Source organism: Spermophilus citellus, assembly GCF_964194105.1.
Source record: "Spermophilus citellus genome assembly, chromosome: 18".
In the NCBI taxonomy this organism is placed as follows: domain Eukaryota; kingdom Metazoa; phylum Chordata; class Mammalia; order Rodentia; family Sciuridae; genus Spermophilus; species Spermophilus citellus.
Genome location: NC_138200.1, coordinates 68,101,346 through 68,116,454, shown reverse-complemented (window position 1 = coordinate 68,116,454; position 15,109 = coordinate 68,101,346). Strand labels below are relative to the sequence as shown.

Genomic DNA, 15,109 nt, shown 5'->3' with positions numbered 1-15,109 from the left:
AGGTGGTGTGGCGCATCACGGTCTCCCAGGAGGTGGGGGCAGAGTGGAGTCCACAGCCTGCCTCCTGACCACTGTTCCACACAGCCAGCAGAGAACAGGCTGGGCCCCGGGCAGCCACTGGGGCGCATGGGTGTTCAGCGCTGGGTCGCTCAGAGCCCCTGTGTGCCTGCCGGGCCTTTGTGGGGACTGTCTCTCCCGTCCTGATGCTCGGTGAACTCCTAGTCACCCTTCAAAGCCCAGCTCAAACACCCCTTGCTCCAGGGAGCCCTGCTTGGGACTCTGGCTCCTCTGTGGGTTTGCCCTCTGAAAGGGCAACGTGGGCAGTGCTCACACCAGCTGCTGAGACCCTGGCAGCAGGCCAGGCTGCTCAACCCAACGCCACTGCAGACAGACAGGGATGCGCAGTTCAGTTTTGGTCACACTCCAGACGCTGCTGCACGGGGCGCTGCTGCTGGGGGTCAGCTGCATCTGAGGAAGGTGCCCTGCCTGAGTGAGTGCTGTCACGGGAAGGGAGACCCCTCGTGAGGCTGGCCGCGCGGGTTACTCCTGCCTGTTGCTCAGTCTGAGCCTTGTGGGAGCTCGGTCACTTTCCAATGCAGGCGGTGCAGGTGCCTGGGGCAGGGGCGCAGGAGGTCCCCTCTGCCAGGCCCCTTGGGGTGACGATCCATGCTCAGCATGGGCCATGCGCATGGGGCCAGCATCCCGCCGGTGCCAGGCCTGGCCGGTGCCCTGCAGGCACACCTCACCTGGGAGCCGCAGCCATTGGTGTGCATGGGTCGACAGGCACAGGGAGTCCTGCAAGTCCCTCTCTTCCTTGGGCCCCGGCTCCCTTGTCTGTGAAGCAGGGCCACGGCACTTCTTCCTGTGAGGACCACCTCGGGTGGAGACCCGCTGCCCGGCAGGCCCTGACCTGAGCCCTGACCTGAGCCCGTGGCCCCCTGGAGGCCTGGTGAAGGGCCCGTCGGGCGGGGCAGGTCTGCTGCTGGCTGCAGACTGAGGACAGGATCGTGCATCCTGACCCTCTCCCCAGGACCAGGCCTGGCCAGGTGCCTCCCTGCCTCTCCCCAGGCCCAGCCCCGGCCACCCCTCCACTGCCCACCACCTGGAACGCCGCCTTTGCTCCTCCTGGCCTCCAGCCCAGTGCCTGTGGCCCTCTGCCTCCGTGGCCTCCCCTTTCCACGCCCCAGTGCCCCGGCTGGCCGTGCCGAGTGGGAAGGGAAGCTGGCGTCACCGTGCCGCACACCTGCGTGCCTCCTGGCCAGAGCCCAGTGTTTGCTAGACGCCTTCTTGAAGCACACATGCCCTCACCTGTGGTGTCCACACTGTCCTCCCACAGCCAGGACAGGCCTGCCCACGGAGGGAGAGTGCAGCCTGCCCCTTTATGCAACCAGGTGCAGCCCCCTGAGCAGGGATACTAACCCCTGTGGGGGGTGGAGAGGCCCATGCGCTCGTGGCCACATGGGTCAGCTGCCTGGCCCAGTCCCTGGCCTTCGACCGCTTGCTGCTGGGGGCTGTTGGCAGGCACCCGGCCTCCCTGGGGTGACAGCCTTTCTGATGGTGCGTTCTGAACTGGGTCAGGGAACTGTCCCGGGCCAGCTCGGGACACACGGGGCCCTGGGACCCGAGCTGAGACTCCACAGGCCGCCTGGCCTCCGCCCACCCATGATAGCTGGGCACGGGGTCCGTTCAGGCCTCCTGGAATGACGTTGGCTCAGAGGCAGCCTCCACAGGGTCTGGTCCTCAGCTTCCCCAAGTGCAGAGACCCCACAACGACCGAGGGCCCTGTGGGAGGTAGCGTCAGAGCTGAGGGGCACATCTGGGCAGTGGGCTGCTCCGGTGGGCGTGCGGGAGATGCCCGTGCAGAGGTGGAGCCTGGCTGGCCTCGAGCCTCTCACTGGGGCCTCCTGCAGGACAGGCGAGGCCCTGGGTTGTGGCTGCCATCTCTGCCTCCATTCCCTGATGGGGACAGAGTTTGAGTCCCAGCCCAGTTCCCAACAGCACAGCTCAGGCAGGGCCTCACCCACTGGGGCCTGGAGCCAGGGAAGGCTCTGGGCACCTCCGAGGAGCCCCTCGGGCCCAGCAGTCCACTCACCAGGGCCCACCAGGGTGACGAGCCCACGCCCACAGAGACCTGAACTCAAAGGCACAGCAGCACGGTCACCGTGCCATGGGGGCGGGAAGGCCGACCCTCGGCGCGGCCGGATCTGGAGAAGGTGCCTGCCTCGGCTGGCGCTCGGACACCTGCAAGGACTCTGCAGGGACGCGGGTGGCTCAGCAAGAGGCCGACACTAAAGCCACCCGAGACGTCCAGAGAGAGTGGACCCAGTCAGGAGGCAGACGGGGGAGGCCGGAGGCTGGGAAGGTGGCGCGGGCTTCTCTCAGGTGGACCACGGGGAGCGCCCTCCCCAGGCAGACGGGGCTCCGACACCCTGGCCCTGCAGGCACCAGGCCATCCGGCCAGCGGCCATCACTCCCCACTCTTGCCCTCCAGAAGGCAGAGAGGCCTGTCCTCAGCCTCAGGGGCCGTGGCCAGGGCCTGTGAAGAGGCCTTGTTTACAAGCGGCCACCTCGGCCGGCAGCCTTGGAGGAATGCGGAAAGTGCTGTTCAGGGTCCTCCCCACCGTCCATTCTCAGGAGGCCACTGTGCCCAGGCGGTCGGGGCCCGACGGCCACTCATGAATGTGGGCTCTGTTTGGCTGTTGGCTGGGACACTGGCCCTAAGCAGCCAGAGACAGGACAGGCGCTGGGAGAGGCGGCCAGGGGACGGAATGTCCCCCGCCCTGCCGCTGGCTCGGCCCGCCTGGCAGGAGGGCCGAGGCCGAGGGAGCTCCCGGGCACAGCTCCCGGCTCCCTGCGCGCACACTACTGCCCAGGCTCACCTGTCCCTGGCCCGAGCAGCCGCTAGCTCACACTCTCTGCTTCCCTGGGCGCGACTCCTGGGCCAGGCGCGATGCAGGACAGGGTTGGGGGCAGTCCCTGGCACCCTTGGTGACACAGCTGGGGCTTGTGGCCTAAGAGGGACTTGGCCCTGGGCTCAGAGACCCCAAACTCGCCCGCCTGGCCAGCAGGTGGAGGCCGCGGGGCCGGGCTCCCTCCTGGGGGAGGGCAGGAGGCCTCCCTCCCAGCGCCTCCTGCTTCAGGCCCTGGGGGTGGAGAGGTCTGGGCAGGCGCTGAGCCCCCCCCCCCCCCCCCCCCCCCCCCCCCGCGCGTCTCCCCATGAGCCCCACCCTAGCCCTCTGGCTCCTCCCGAAACCCTCTCTGTTTAAACAGAGAGAGGTCCCGGAGCCCCCTGCCACCCAGCCAGGCTGGAGGGAGGGCAGGAAGCCTCTGGTGTGACGCTGGGGTCACAGCCCCCAGGGAGCGCCCGGCTGACCTCTCCTTCTGGTCCCTGGGACTTGGGACCAGCAACCGCAGCAGACGGGGGAGGGGAGGGGCCGCGGCTCTGAGGAACATCTGGAGGCAGGAACGCTCAGTGCTGACCACAGCCGGCCAGGGGCCGCCAGCTCCCAGGGCAGGGTCCCTACCCACCCTGCTTCCCACCACTCCCCAGGGTGGCCCGGCGCACCCAGGCCCAGGGGGAGGCCGCGGGCATGACATTGACCCAGAAGAATGTCGGGGAGCCTGGACGGGTGACAGCAGCTGATGAGGGAAGAGGGGATCCCAAGTCGGAAATGACAGAGGCCTCAGCTGTCTGGGCCCCTGTGGGGACAGTGTCCAGCCAGCACACGGAATGGGGTGGCCTGTAGAGTCCTTGGGAACGAGGACACAGTCTTTGTACAGCACACACATCTCAACGGGGGCCCACACTGGTGCTTTGGACACCTTTGGGTGTGCAGGACAAGGTATGTTCCTGGGTGGGCACAGCCTTGGGGTGTGTGGTCAGCAGCCTATGGGCTGGGTGCCCTTGTGCAGTGAACAACCTGGCCAGAGGTACTGGTCCACCTTTCCTTCTACCCAGGGAAATGGCAGGTCCTTAGCTGACTTCAAGGTGGGACTGAAGGGCAAGGTCACGGCAGTCCTCCAGGACAGTTGCTGCAGCCCAGCTGTGGCCACCACAGGACAGTGAGGGTGAACTAGGAAGGGAGAAGCCAAAGAAACAGGTTCTGCCAACTGCAAGCCCACCTCACCTAGTCCCAGACCCCACCACACTCGTCTCAGTCCTCTGTGGAGTGGTCAGCTCCACCAGAGAAGGAGGCTGGCCAGGGGCATTTGTGGGGCCTGGGAGCAGACAGCCTTTGGAGACGCGGCACCATGTGGGCAGTCCAGCTGGATGTGAGCCGGGAGCCCGGTGCAGACCCTCAGGGGGCACTGCCTGACAGGGAGGCCCAGGTGCCACCAGGGCCCTGCAGTGTCCGCTGGGCACCCACCAAGCCTGGCTCAGTGGGGACCTGACCCTGGACTGCCTGTCCTCCAAGGGGGACAGTCAGGTGTGGGGTGAGACCTGCTGAGGAAAGGTGGACATGCCTAGAGGTGAAGCCACTGGCCAGTGGAGGGGGGGACAGTGGAGGTGGGAAGGGCGGCGAGTCTCCTGAGGTGGACCTGGAGGCCTGGCCTGGGCGGGGGTGAACTGGACCCGGCTGGCCTCTGTCCCCCAGTTCCTTCTGCCCAACACCTCTGGAAGGAAGCAGGGTGAGGCAGGGGACAGAGAAGCGGCACTGCAGTGTCCTGGCCACCCATCTCCCTGGACTTCCAGCCAGAGCTTGGCACTCTGGAGATCTTTTACATCTTCAGACCCTTCCCCAGACCCGTGCTGTCCCCAGGTCCCTGATGTAACTGTGGTGGCAGCACCCACCATTCTGGGCCTCTACAAGTTGCATGACAGCTTGTCCTGTGGATCCCTGGAAGAGCCTGCTGTCTTCCTGATGGACAAGCAAGCCACAGAGAGGCTCGGTGACTTGCCCAAGGTCACACAGCCCTGTGTGCAGAGCTGGTGCTCTGACATCCATCATGGCCTCCCCCCTAGTCTTGGCCTCAGGTCGAGGATGAGGAGGCAGATGGGAAGCGGAGTTCTTCCTAAGTGTCAGACCCAGAGTCAGGTGGGAGGTGTGGCTCAGAGCCAAGAGCTGCAGTTGGAGGGGTGGCTGGCCTCCTCTGGCACTGTCCCTGGAGGCAGGATCACAGAGGAAAGGGGGAGGGGGAGCCCTGCTCCTGGACCACCTGGAGTTGAGGAAGGGGCCATGAACTTCTCCAGGCACTGACCTGGCACATCAGGGCAGGAAGGGTGCACACTGGTCAGTTCTGCAGAGGCAGCTGCGTTGCTCACCCAGACGCAGAGCGCGCCTTTGCCCTCCCCGCATTCCAGGGCAGGATGGCCAGAAAGGCTGGGGCCAGGCGTCCCTGGTGCTGGGGGTGTACAAGCAGTCGGGACCCAGGAGCAGGTCTGCAGACACCCAAGCAGGGCAGGCAGCTGGCACGCACGGCCTCTAAGCTCCCCTTGACCCTGAAATCCTGGGACTTGCTGGTCTACACGCCACCCAGGGCTATGGCCAGCCCAGGGGCCAGTCACGCTGGCCACACATCTCTTCCCTATGGGTCCTAGGCTCTCTGCCGGGGCCCAAGTTCCCCCAGGATGGCCGGGCTTCCTGTGTGGCTCAGGCGTGTGGTTCTCCCTTCACACTCACAGGGAAGGCCACTCCCTCCCTGGCCACCTTCAGAGGCTGCCTATCCTGGAGGAGTAGCACAGCCCCAGCCTCCCGCCTCCACACCCAGCCCTCACTGTCCAGTGCCACCCAGGCATTTTACCTGGTATCTCAGTTATTTTCAGGAGGGCAGGGTCTTGCCTGTTTTGGTGCACCTGGGCAGGGCAGGACACAGACAGGAACTCAACACACCTTTGTCCAGCTAACAAGTAGAACTGACCAGAGTCTACCTTGCAGAGTGAAAAAGGGCTGTCAGCAACTCTGCCACCTAGTTGCCCTGCAGCATGACCACTCGGACCTTTTGTTTTACCGTCTCCCCCACCCCCAAGGCAATCACACGTGGCACGGCTTCTACTCAGTACTGGCAGGAGCGCCTGCAGCAAAGCCATCAGCGTCCTCAGCCTTGCCGGAGTCTCCTTGGGCCCAGCTGCCCCTGCCTCCAGTGCGCCTGTGGGGGCGTCCCTCTCCCCCAGGCCCAGGGTGCAGGGCCCGGGTCTGGGCTGCTGGGGAAAGAACTGGAGAAGACCCTGTGAGTCCTCCCAGTCTTCCCTTCCAGCCGTGGCCACGCGGGGCGCAGTGTCCCCACGGGTCCCTCCAGCTAAACTCTCTGGGTGCAAGGAGCCGCCCTGGAGGCACTGGGCTGGGCGAGGGACGCAGCGTGGCCTCGGGGCCTCCAGGCAGAAACCAGCTGCGTGGAGCCCCTCGGGTACAGAAAGACCCCACCGGCATCCCAGGCGCTGCCACCGCTGCTGCCTCCCGGGCTGGGGCCAGTAGCTCCGGGAGCCCGGAGGAAGAGGCGGCCGCCTGGGGGACAAACCACTCCAACCGGCAATGAATGAGCCGCCTGCGCGCTTCCCGCAGCCCCGCCGTCCCGCTCCGCTCCGTCTGCGGACTAGGGCTGCGCTCGCACTGCGCCGGGAGCCGGCCGGGAACCGCCAGCCCAGGCTCGGGGCAGCGCAGCGGCCAGGCCGCCCTGCCGGCCCCGCGCGCCTGTAGCCCGGGGTCCCGGCCGCGCTAGCGAGGCGGAGGGTCCGCCCCGGCGCACCGCCGAGGGCTCAGGGCGCGACGCAGCCTGGTGACACCCCCGCCCCGTCCAAGCTGGGTCCCCCGGGCACCGCCCGAACTCACCTCCCGCTCCGGGGCCCGCGCCGCTTGCCGCGCTGGCGGCCGCAGACGAGCTCCCGGGACGCGCGGGGCGCCGGCGCCCAGCCGCGCAGCCCCAGCCTCTGCGGCGCGGAGGCGCAGGGCTCATCCCCGACCGCAGGCCCGCCTGGGCCGCCCGCCCGCCGGGCACCGAGCCGCCCCGCCGCCGCGCTGCGCCTGGGGCGGGGTGGGAGGAGAGGAGAGCCGCTCCACCCTGCCCAGGTCCGCGCAGCCGGCCCAGGCGCGCGCCGCCAAGTCCGCGGCCCAGCGCTCGCGGAGGCCGGACGCCGGCCGGCAGCCCGCGGGTCGGCGGAGCTGAGGCCGGTTTGGGTTACACGGCCCTCCCCCTCGGCTATTTTTAGTGCCGTTTTTCCTAGGTGTGGGATCCCCCTAGTCCGAGTGGTCCCCAATGGACACGTCTCCTACCCGAGTCCCCTCTGGCTGCGGGACAGCCCACTCCCAGCGGGCAGGGCAGAGGCGGAAAGGCTGGATTAGCACAGCTCTTACAAAACTGCCCCGACCTGTGGCTTCCAGTTGCTGCTGTCTGGTCCCTTCTGGTCCTCTTCCTCCAAGGCTACACATTTCCTTGAGCTTCAGAGGCCAGGGGTGGTCACAGCTGGTTTGAGGCCCACCAGGCTGGCACCCCAAAGGTGTGGTGGGAGGAGGAACCCATGGGACACTTTCTGGCAGGTGGGACCTGGCACTGCCCCAAGCCCCGAGGCCTTCACTCTGAGCCCCCTGCCCGCTGGCCAGTGAGTTGTGGAACAGGAGGTGGGAGGAGGGGCATCCCAGGCCAGGAGGGAGTTCTATTCCAGGGCTTCATTCACCCATGAGGAGACTGAGCAGAGGAGGCCCATGCCTCCAGGCCAAAGTGCCCTGGGCTGCCCCACTTCAGGTGGACTGAGGCCCAGACCTGTGGGCTTCTAGGAAGAAGGTTGTGGAGGGAGCTCTTCACGGAAAGGAGCTCTCTTGGTCCTCCAAGGCCCTGAGCCTGCGAGCCTCCCCTCACACAGTTCCCATTTCACCCCTCTTGGGAACACCTTTGTCATGCAAAGCAAGGTGGCCAGCGAACAGGGCCTCCCTCAGAACCTGGCGGAGGCCTGCCCAGCCCCTCCTGGCCCCAGCCCCTCCTGGCCCCAGCCCCTCCTGGCCTTCTGGTCTGCAGAGGCCCCTTGCTGAACAATCCATGCACAATTTATGATGAGCTAAATACGTGGCAGAGCAAAGCTGCTTTCCTAGCTGTGCAGGGCTGGTGTGAGACAGGTGGGCTTGGTGTGGACAGAGCGGGGCCAGCCCTGCAGCCCCAGACCCCATTTCTGCAGCACCTCTGGCCTGCAGGGCCTGGGGGCCCCTCTCCAGGGGCACAGTGCAGAAGGGCTAGGAAGCCCTGCGCCCACCTGTCAGGGTGGGTTTTCTGGTTCCTGGAGCCAGGGGTCCTTGGCGTCTGTCCTCTCTCTGGCCAGCTCCTGCTGCTTCAGAACTCACCAGTGTGTGTCTGCATGTGCACATGCTCCTCGGGCCCTGGGCACTGAACGCTGGTGGCTGGAGAGGCGGCAGCCTCGCCCGGCGCCCAGTCCTATTGCCGTGGTCCTAATGGTGGGTTCACCTGTGCTTACCTGGGCCAGGTGTGGAGAGGACTCTCCCCTGCCAGGGAGGCCACACATCCGTACACACACAGGTCCCCTGCCCCTGTCCTGACCCTTTGGCCCCCTCTCTCCTGACTGTGACTGGAGATGTCTGGCTGTCACAACTTGGGGCTGGGGGTGGCATGTGGCAGAGATATCACAGCACACAGAGCAGTGGGTCCCATGGAGAGGAGTCCTCTGGCCCCACGTGTCACTCCTCCATGGAGGGATCCTGGAGTCATTGCTGTCCTTGGGCAGCAGAGCCAGGCTGGCCTCTCCCCCATGGCTACCCTGGACTTGCCCCACACGGCCCGGGGCGGGAGGCCTGGGGCTGGCCACTTTGGGGAGGGGCTTTGGCCTGTGGTGTGGGGAGCCGGCAGCCTCCTGAGTCATGGCCTTGACTTGTGCCTGATGTAAAAGTGAAACCCACGGTCCCCGCCAGGGCGGGGCGGGGGAGTGGGAAACCTCCGGCAGATTCCAGGGGCATACTGTCACATGGCCACTCGGGCTCAGCCCTGATACCTTAGTGTGCAGACACAAGCAGATGGCACACACCGTGAAGCAGTGTCCTCTCCTGGCACAGACTGGGACAAGCACCAGGCCGTCTTTCCTGAGAGACAAGACCTCCTGCGTCTGCGTGGCCTCTGGGAGTTGGAACTCCTCTTGTCGGTTGCAAAGCAAGTTTCGCCCTGAGCTCCTGGGCTCTGCAGGCTCCTCAGCTCACGACCAGAGCGGGGAACCAGGGCTGGGCCCACGCAGCCCGTCCCAACAGCATGGGAACCACTGTGCAACTCTGCCTCTGCCTGCGTGCTGAGCTGAGGCCGGGGCCAGGGAGGGCAGCTGGCCAGGCCTGGCACCCTTGACTGGTGGGCAGCGGGAAGGCTGCTCCCGGGGGCAGAGGCGTCGCTGCGCTTCCGCCTCACAGGACAGGTCTCCTGGGTGGCCTGTGTGCTCTGCCCTGCACCTTGGGGTCAATGGAGAGGGCTGGACAGATAATGGTGGTCTGCAGCCCTTGGCAGGAGCCCGACTCCTGTGTTCCAGGTGCCCACGTCTTGGCAGTGGGCTCCAGGGAACCCCTGAGAGCCCCGTCAGTTCTGTGGCCTCCGTCCACCATGCACAGACTCAGCCTGGGGGAGGACACTGTGGCCTCCGCTCGGGCTTGGCTCCCTCTGCTTCCTGACAGCTGCGTGTCCTTGGGCAAGTCAGCAACCTCTGCTTCTGCCCGCTCTTCTGAGCACAGTCATGATGCCACCAGCCAGGAGGCAGGACTGACCGTGGGGCCACTGTCCTCACAGTCCCTGGGGTCCCTGGGGTCCTGGGCTGGAGCAGCTGGGCACAACAGTGGTCTTCAGGGCAGGAGGAGCACGTGCCCCAGTGGCTCTGAGCCTGGTGGTGGTGGGGTGTCCACCTGACCCGAGGCTCCCCTGCCCTCAGGCCCGGGGCGGGGAGCGGCTCTTCCTCCTTAGAGCACAAAAGGGACCGGCCAGATACAGAGGAGGACTCTTCCCAGGGTGTGTCCAGGGGCTGCTGGGCGGGCAGGAGGCTCCCCCAGGAAGGGCTGGAGAGCGGGGTAGGGGCAGGGAGGAGGCAGCAGGAGGAAGGAAGGGGCAGGGCGCGAAGGTGCGCAGAGCCGCCCAGGAGACGGGCGTGTGACGGGCTCTGAGCAGGGCTGCTTCTGCCCCGACTCCAGGTGACCCTGATTCTGAGCAGAAAGAAGGGTGGGAGGGGTTCCCGTCTCAGAAGCACCTCACCTGGCCACAGGTGGGCAGAGGGCCCGGCCTGCGGGACTGACAGCCTCTTCCCCCTGGGGCTCCTGGGCTGGCACCTCCTCCTCCAGGAAGTCCTCCCTGTCCAGCCCACTCCTGGGCTCCCTGACCTGGTGGGAATGCTCCCGGGACCCCAAGGGCAGGGGGAAGACGGGAACAGGAATGGAGTGCGGGTCCCAGTGATGCCGTGGCCCTGGCCGTGGGGGCAGAGCTGAAGCTGCCTGCTGAGAGCTGGCCTCGGGGCCTGGTGTGGCCCGCACCTCCCTGCAGCCTGGCACGGCTTTTCAGGTGAGGAGCTGGGCCTCGGGGGCACCCCTAGGAGGCTGCGGTGCACCCTGCCTGGGCACATGCCCCACCCTGGACCTCAGAGGCACAGTGGGCAGTGGTGCCCAGGCCCAAGCCCAGCTCGGCCCTCTCCACCCTGCGTGCGCCTTGATTTCCCCATGCGCTGGGAGCCCCTCGGAGGCGCTGGTGCCCAGGGAGGCGCCTTCCTCGGGGCTGTCAACTGGGGCACCCTGATGGCCCTGCAGACCTGCAAGACAGGAACCCCCTGATGAAAAGAAAACAGGGCTGGCGGGAGCAGCGGCCTCCGAAACCCAAGCCTGCAGCCGGGCACCTGAATGGGCCCTTTCACGTGGTGGCCGCAGAGCGAGGGCTGGGCGGAGGCGCCCTGGCTGGCCAGGGAACAGCAAGCCCGGGGCAGGGAGGAGAGGGCTGGTGGCTGCCGGCCAGCCTGGGCGCCTCCCCTGTGCCTCGCCCACCCCAGGCCAAGCGTGGCTGCGCGAGGGACTGGTGTCCGTGCCCCAGTCGCCAGGCCTCCGTCTCCCTGTGATCACATCCCAGGGAGAGCTGCGGTCTGCAGCCCCTTGGCTCAGCCTTTTACTTGGAGCCGGTGAGGAAGGCCGTCCTGAGAGGACACTGATGTGTTCTGTGCTGCGGGGGCCTCGGCGCGGTGGCAGCGTGACCCCCACCACCACCCGCCATGAATGGCCTCAGTGTGCACAGGTTTCTTTCCATACCTGGCCACCAAGTCTTCCAACATTCTTCTAGAAAAATGTGGCAAGTTCCCCAGATCTGTCTCTCTCACATAGTTTCCCCAGCTCTGTCCAGCCCAGACGGAAGCCCTCCAGTCCCTGGAGACTCTGAAGAAAAGCTGTGCTTCCGCTTGTGCCACCTGCTGCCAGAGCCCAACAATGTCCCCTTCTGGTTTCCCGGGGACAAAGTCCAGCAGTGGACAGCTGTTTTGAGAGCTTGAGGAGGCTCGCCCGGGCTGGCGGTGGCCCCGTGCTGCTCTGTGCTCTGTCCCCTGGCCTGGGTCAGAGGGCAGACAGCCCTTGGGGCTCTGGCAGTGCCTGGGAGCAGAACAAGCAGACCAACTGGGAGAGAGCGCGGCTGGGGAGCTCGGGGTGGCCAACCGCGGTATGGACGGCGGGTGATGGGGTGACGCACCTGTGACCAGCACAGGAGGTCAGGGGTCCTGCAGCTCCTAGTGGCTCCTGGATCTGGTAACTCGCCCACCCTCAGCCAGGTCCAGACTCCAGCTGGGCGTCTCACGAGTGGGCCTTGGGCAGGGCCTCTGTTTCTCTGTCCCTGTGCCCAGAGTGCTGAGGGACGGCCTGCCAGACGTGCAGAGCAGCCCGGCTGGGCCCTCTGGCCATCGACTCTGACTGGGTTACTCTCCCTGTGTCCAGGGTCATTCTCTCCCCATGTCCCCAGTTCCAGGTTGCCTAGGAGTTTTAGTTTGCAATCACCCAAACCTCATGGCAGTGTTGCCACCCAGCGCAGCCTCTGCCACAGCATCAGGCGGGTGCTTGTGGGGACACCTATCCACACACGGGAGCCCCCGTGAGCCAGTCCCTGCATCTCTCCCGGCCCTGGGCTCACTGGGCGCGGAGCCCGCAGGCAGGCTACTTGGAGAGAACAGGTTGTGTGAGTGTGAGTGTGAAATGCACAGGTGCACTTCCCAGGGCTGCCAGTCCCCCCAGCCATGTGCTGACGACGCTGTGACTGCGGGGCAAGTGCAGCCCTGGGTGGACCTCGGTACCAAGAGGCCTTCTGTGGCTGCGGGGACGCCTGTGGGCATGGGTGTCGCTGAGACACCTCTGCTCACACCCTCTCGGGGCTCCCTGGTGCCACAGGTGGCACCTGCTGGCTGCTGGAATTCCACGGCCCTTCAAGTTCAGCCCATGCCGCGACCCCACGCCGCCCCTTCCTCCTGCACCCCAACTCCAGCTCCAGCCCCACTGAGCGGCTGCTCATGACACCAGAGGCCCCGAGTCTCCCAGACCTGATGGTCCTCGCTCCTGGGACGCTCCCTTCCCGTCCCAGGCTTTGGCGGCCAGCAGACGCCACTCATCCTCTGGACCCCGAGGTGCAAGGGTGCGTGCACCTGTGTACCGTGACGTCACCTGCTCTGCACCCCCTCTGCAGATCAGGACGGCAGGTTCCTGTGTCCTGTGTCCCCCACCCCCAGCCATGTCCGACCCCAGGCAGGCCTGCGTCCTCAGCCTTGGTCTGGACTCCCTTACCTCGGACGCGGAAGCCCTTTCTCTCTCTGAACCTGCTCTTAATGCCCACCCCCCCACCCCCGGGAAGCCCTCTGCTGAACCCTGCATGGCCTGGAGGGCAGGCAAGTGTCTGGAACCCCGGAGGGACCAGCACCACAGCCTCTGGGCTTGGACTTGTCCTGGGTCTTCACCTGACAGATGAAGAAACCGAGGCCCGGGGAAAGAGAAGCCACGTGTGGCCCAACAGGGTGGGACAGCTCTCCCAAGGAGGGTCCATGTTCTGCAGTGAGGCCCGCACAGCCTCCCCGCCTCCCCTACAGGCAGCTCAGCCACCTCAGCCTGTCTACAGGACAGACACCCACCCTGACCTCTGACTCCGCTGACTTTATTGTACACCCCTAGTCTTCCCCTGGCCACGCACGGCACACCATCTGCACCCTCATGATGGTGGTCATGGGGGCAGGGGGCCCTGCTGACTTTGGACAAGTTGTACTTTCTCTCGGACCCTGGCTTTCTCTTTTGATAAACAGAGTTAACACACACAAACCACCTCACGTGGTTGTCACAGTGAAGTAGCAGAGAGCTGAAAAGAGGATGTGGTTCAGGTGCAGTGGGGCACGCCTATGATCCCAGTGGCTCAGAGGCTGAAGCAGGAGGATCACAAGTTCAAGACCAGCCTCAGCAACTTACTGAGTCCCAAGCAACTTAGCAAGAAAAAATAAAAAGTGAGCTGGGTGTGCCTCAATGATTAAGCACCCCTAGGTTCAATCCCCAGTACTAAAAAAAAGTGTCTGGTGTAGAGTCAGTGCACTGCCATTGTCACCACAATCTGACAGAAGTGCTGATGGCCATGATGGTGATGGAGATGGTGATATGATAATGATGGTGATGGTGATGATGGAGATGGTGATGGTGATGATGGAGATGGTGATGATGGAGATGGTGATGGTGATGATGGAGATGGTGATGATGGAGATGGTGATGGTGATGATGGTGATGATGATGATGGAGATGGTGATGATGATGATGGTGATGGTGATGATGGAGATGGTGATGATGGAGATGGTGATGGTGATGATGGAGATGGTGATGATGAAGATGGTGATGGTGATGATGGTGATGATGATGATGGAGATGGTGATGGTGATGATGGAGATGGTGATGATGATGATGGAGATGGTGATGATGATGATGGTGATGGTGATGATGGTGATGATGATGATGGAGATGATGATGATGGAGATGGTGATGGTGATGATGGAGATGGTGATGATGATGATGGAGATGGTGATGATGATGATGGTGATGGTGATGATGGTGATGATGATGATGGAGATGGTGATGATGATGATGGTGATGGTGATGATGGTGATGATGATGATGGAGATGGTGATGGTGATGATGGAGATGGTGATGATGGAGATGGTGATGGTGATGATGGAGATGGTGATGATGAAGATGGTGATGGTGATGATGGTGATGATGATGATGGAGATGGTGATGTGATGATGGTGATGGTGATGATGGTGATGGTGGTGATGAAGATGGTGATGGTGATGATGGTGATGATGATGATGGAGATGGTGATGTGATGATGGTGATGGTGATGATGGTGATGGTGGTGATGAAGATGGTGATGGTGATGATGGTGATGATGATGATGGAGATGGTGATGTGATGATGGTGATGGTGATGATGGTGATGGTGGTGATGAAGATGGTGATGGTGATGATGGTGGTGGTGGTGATGGAGATGGTGATGGTGATGGAGATGGTGATGGAGATGGTGATGGTGATGGAGATGGAGATGGTGATGGTGATGGTGGTGATGGTGATGGAGATGGTGATGGTGATGGTGATGGAGATGGTGATGGTGATGGTGGTGATGGAGATGGTGATGGTGATGGTGATGGAGATGGTGATGGTGATGGTGGTGATGAAGATGGTGATGGTGATGGTGATGGAGATGGTGATGGTGATGGTGGTGATGGTGATGGAGATGGTGATGGTGATGGTGATGGTGGTGATGAAGATGGTGATGGTGATGATGGTGATGATGATGATGGAGATGGTGATGTGATGATGGTGATGGTGATGATGGTGATGGTGGTGATGAAGATGGTGATGGTGATGATGGTGGTGGTGGTGATGGAGATGATGATGGTGATGGAGATGGTGATGGTGATGGTGGTGATGGAGATGGTGATGGTGATGGTGATGGAGATGGTGATGGTGATGGTGGTGATGGAGATGGTGATGGTGATGGTGATGGAGATGGTGATGGTGATGGTGGTGATGGTGGTGATGGAGATGGTGATGATGAAGATGGTGATGGTGATGATGGTGATGATGATGATGGAGATGGTGATGTGATGATGGTGATGGTGATGATGGTGATGGTGGTGATGAAGATGGTGATGGTGATGATTG

General features: G+C 63.7%; 1 protein-coding gene across 3 annotated transcripts in view; it reads right to left on the bottom strand.

Annotated features, from left to right (window-relative positions):
• ZNF469 (zinc finger protein 469) overlaps positions 1-8,519 on the bottom strand; it is a 41,713-nt gene extending 33,194 nt beyond the window's left edge. Inside the window, exon 1 of one of the 3 annotated variants that reach the window (XM_081274404.1) lies at positions 8,399-8,519. The gene's annotated coding sequence lies outside the window, so the exon portion shown is untranslated. Of the gene's footprint in view, positions 1-5,742; positions 5,876-6,767; positions 7,028-8,398 lie in introns of those variants that run through there. The other 2 variants (XM_081274403.1, XM_081274405.1) reach the window with 2 other exon arrangements.
• Positions 8,520-15,109: the final 6,590 nt, after the last annotated feature.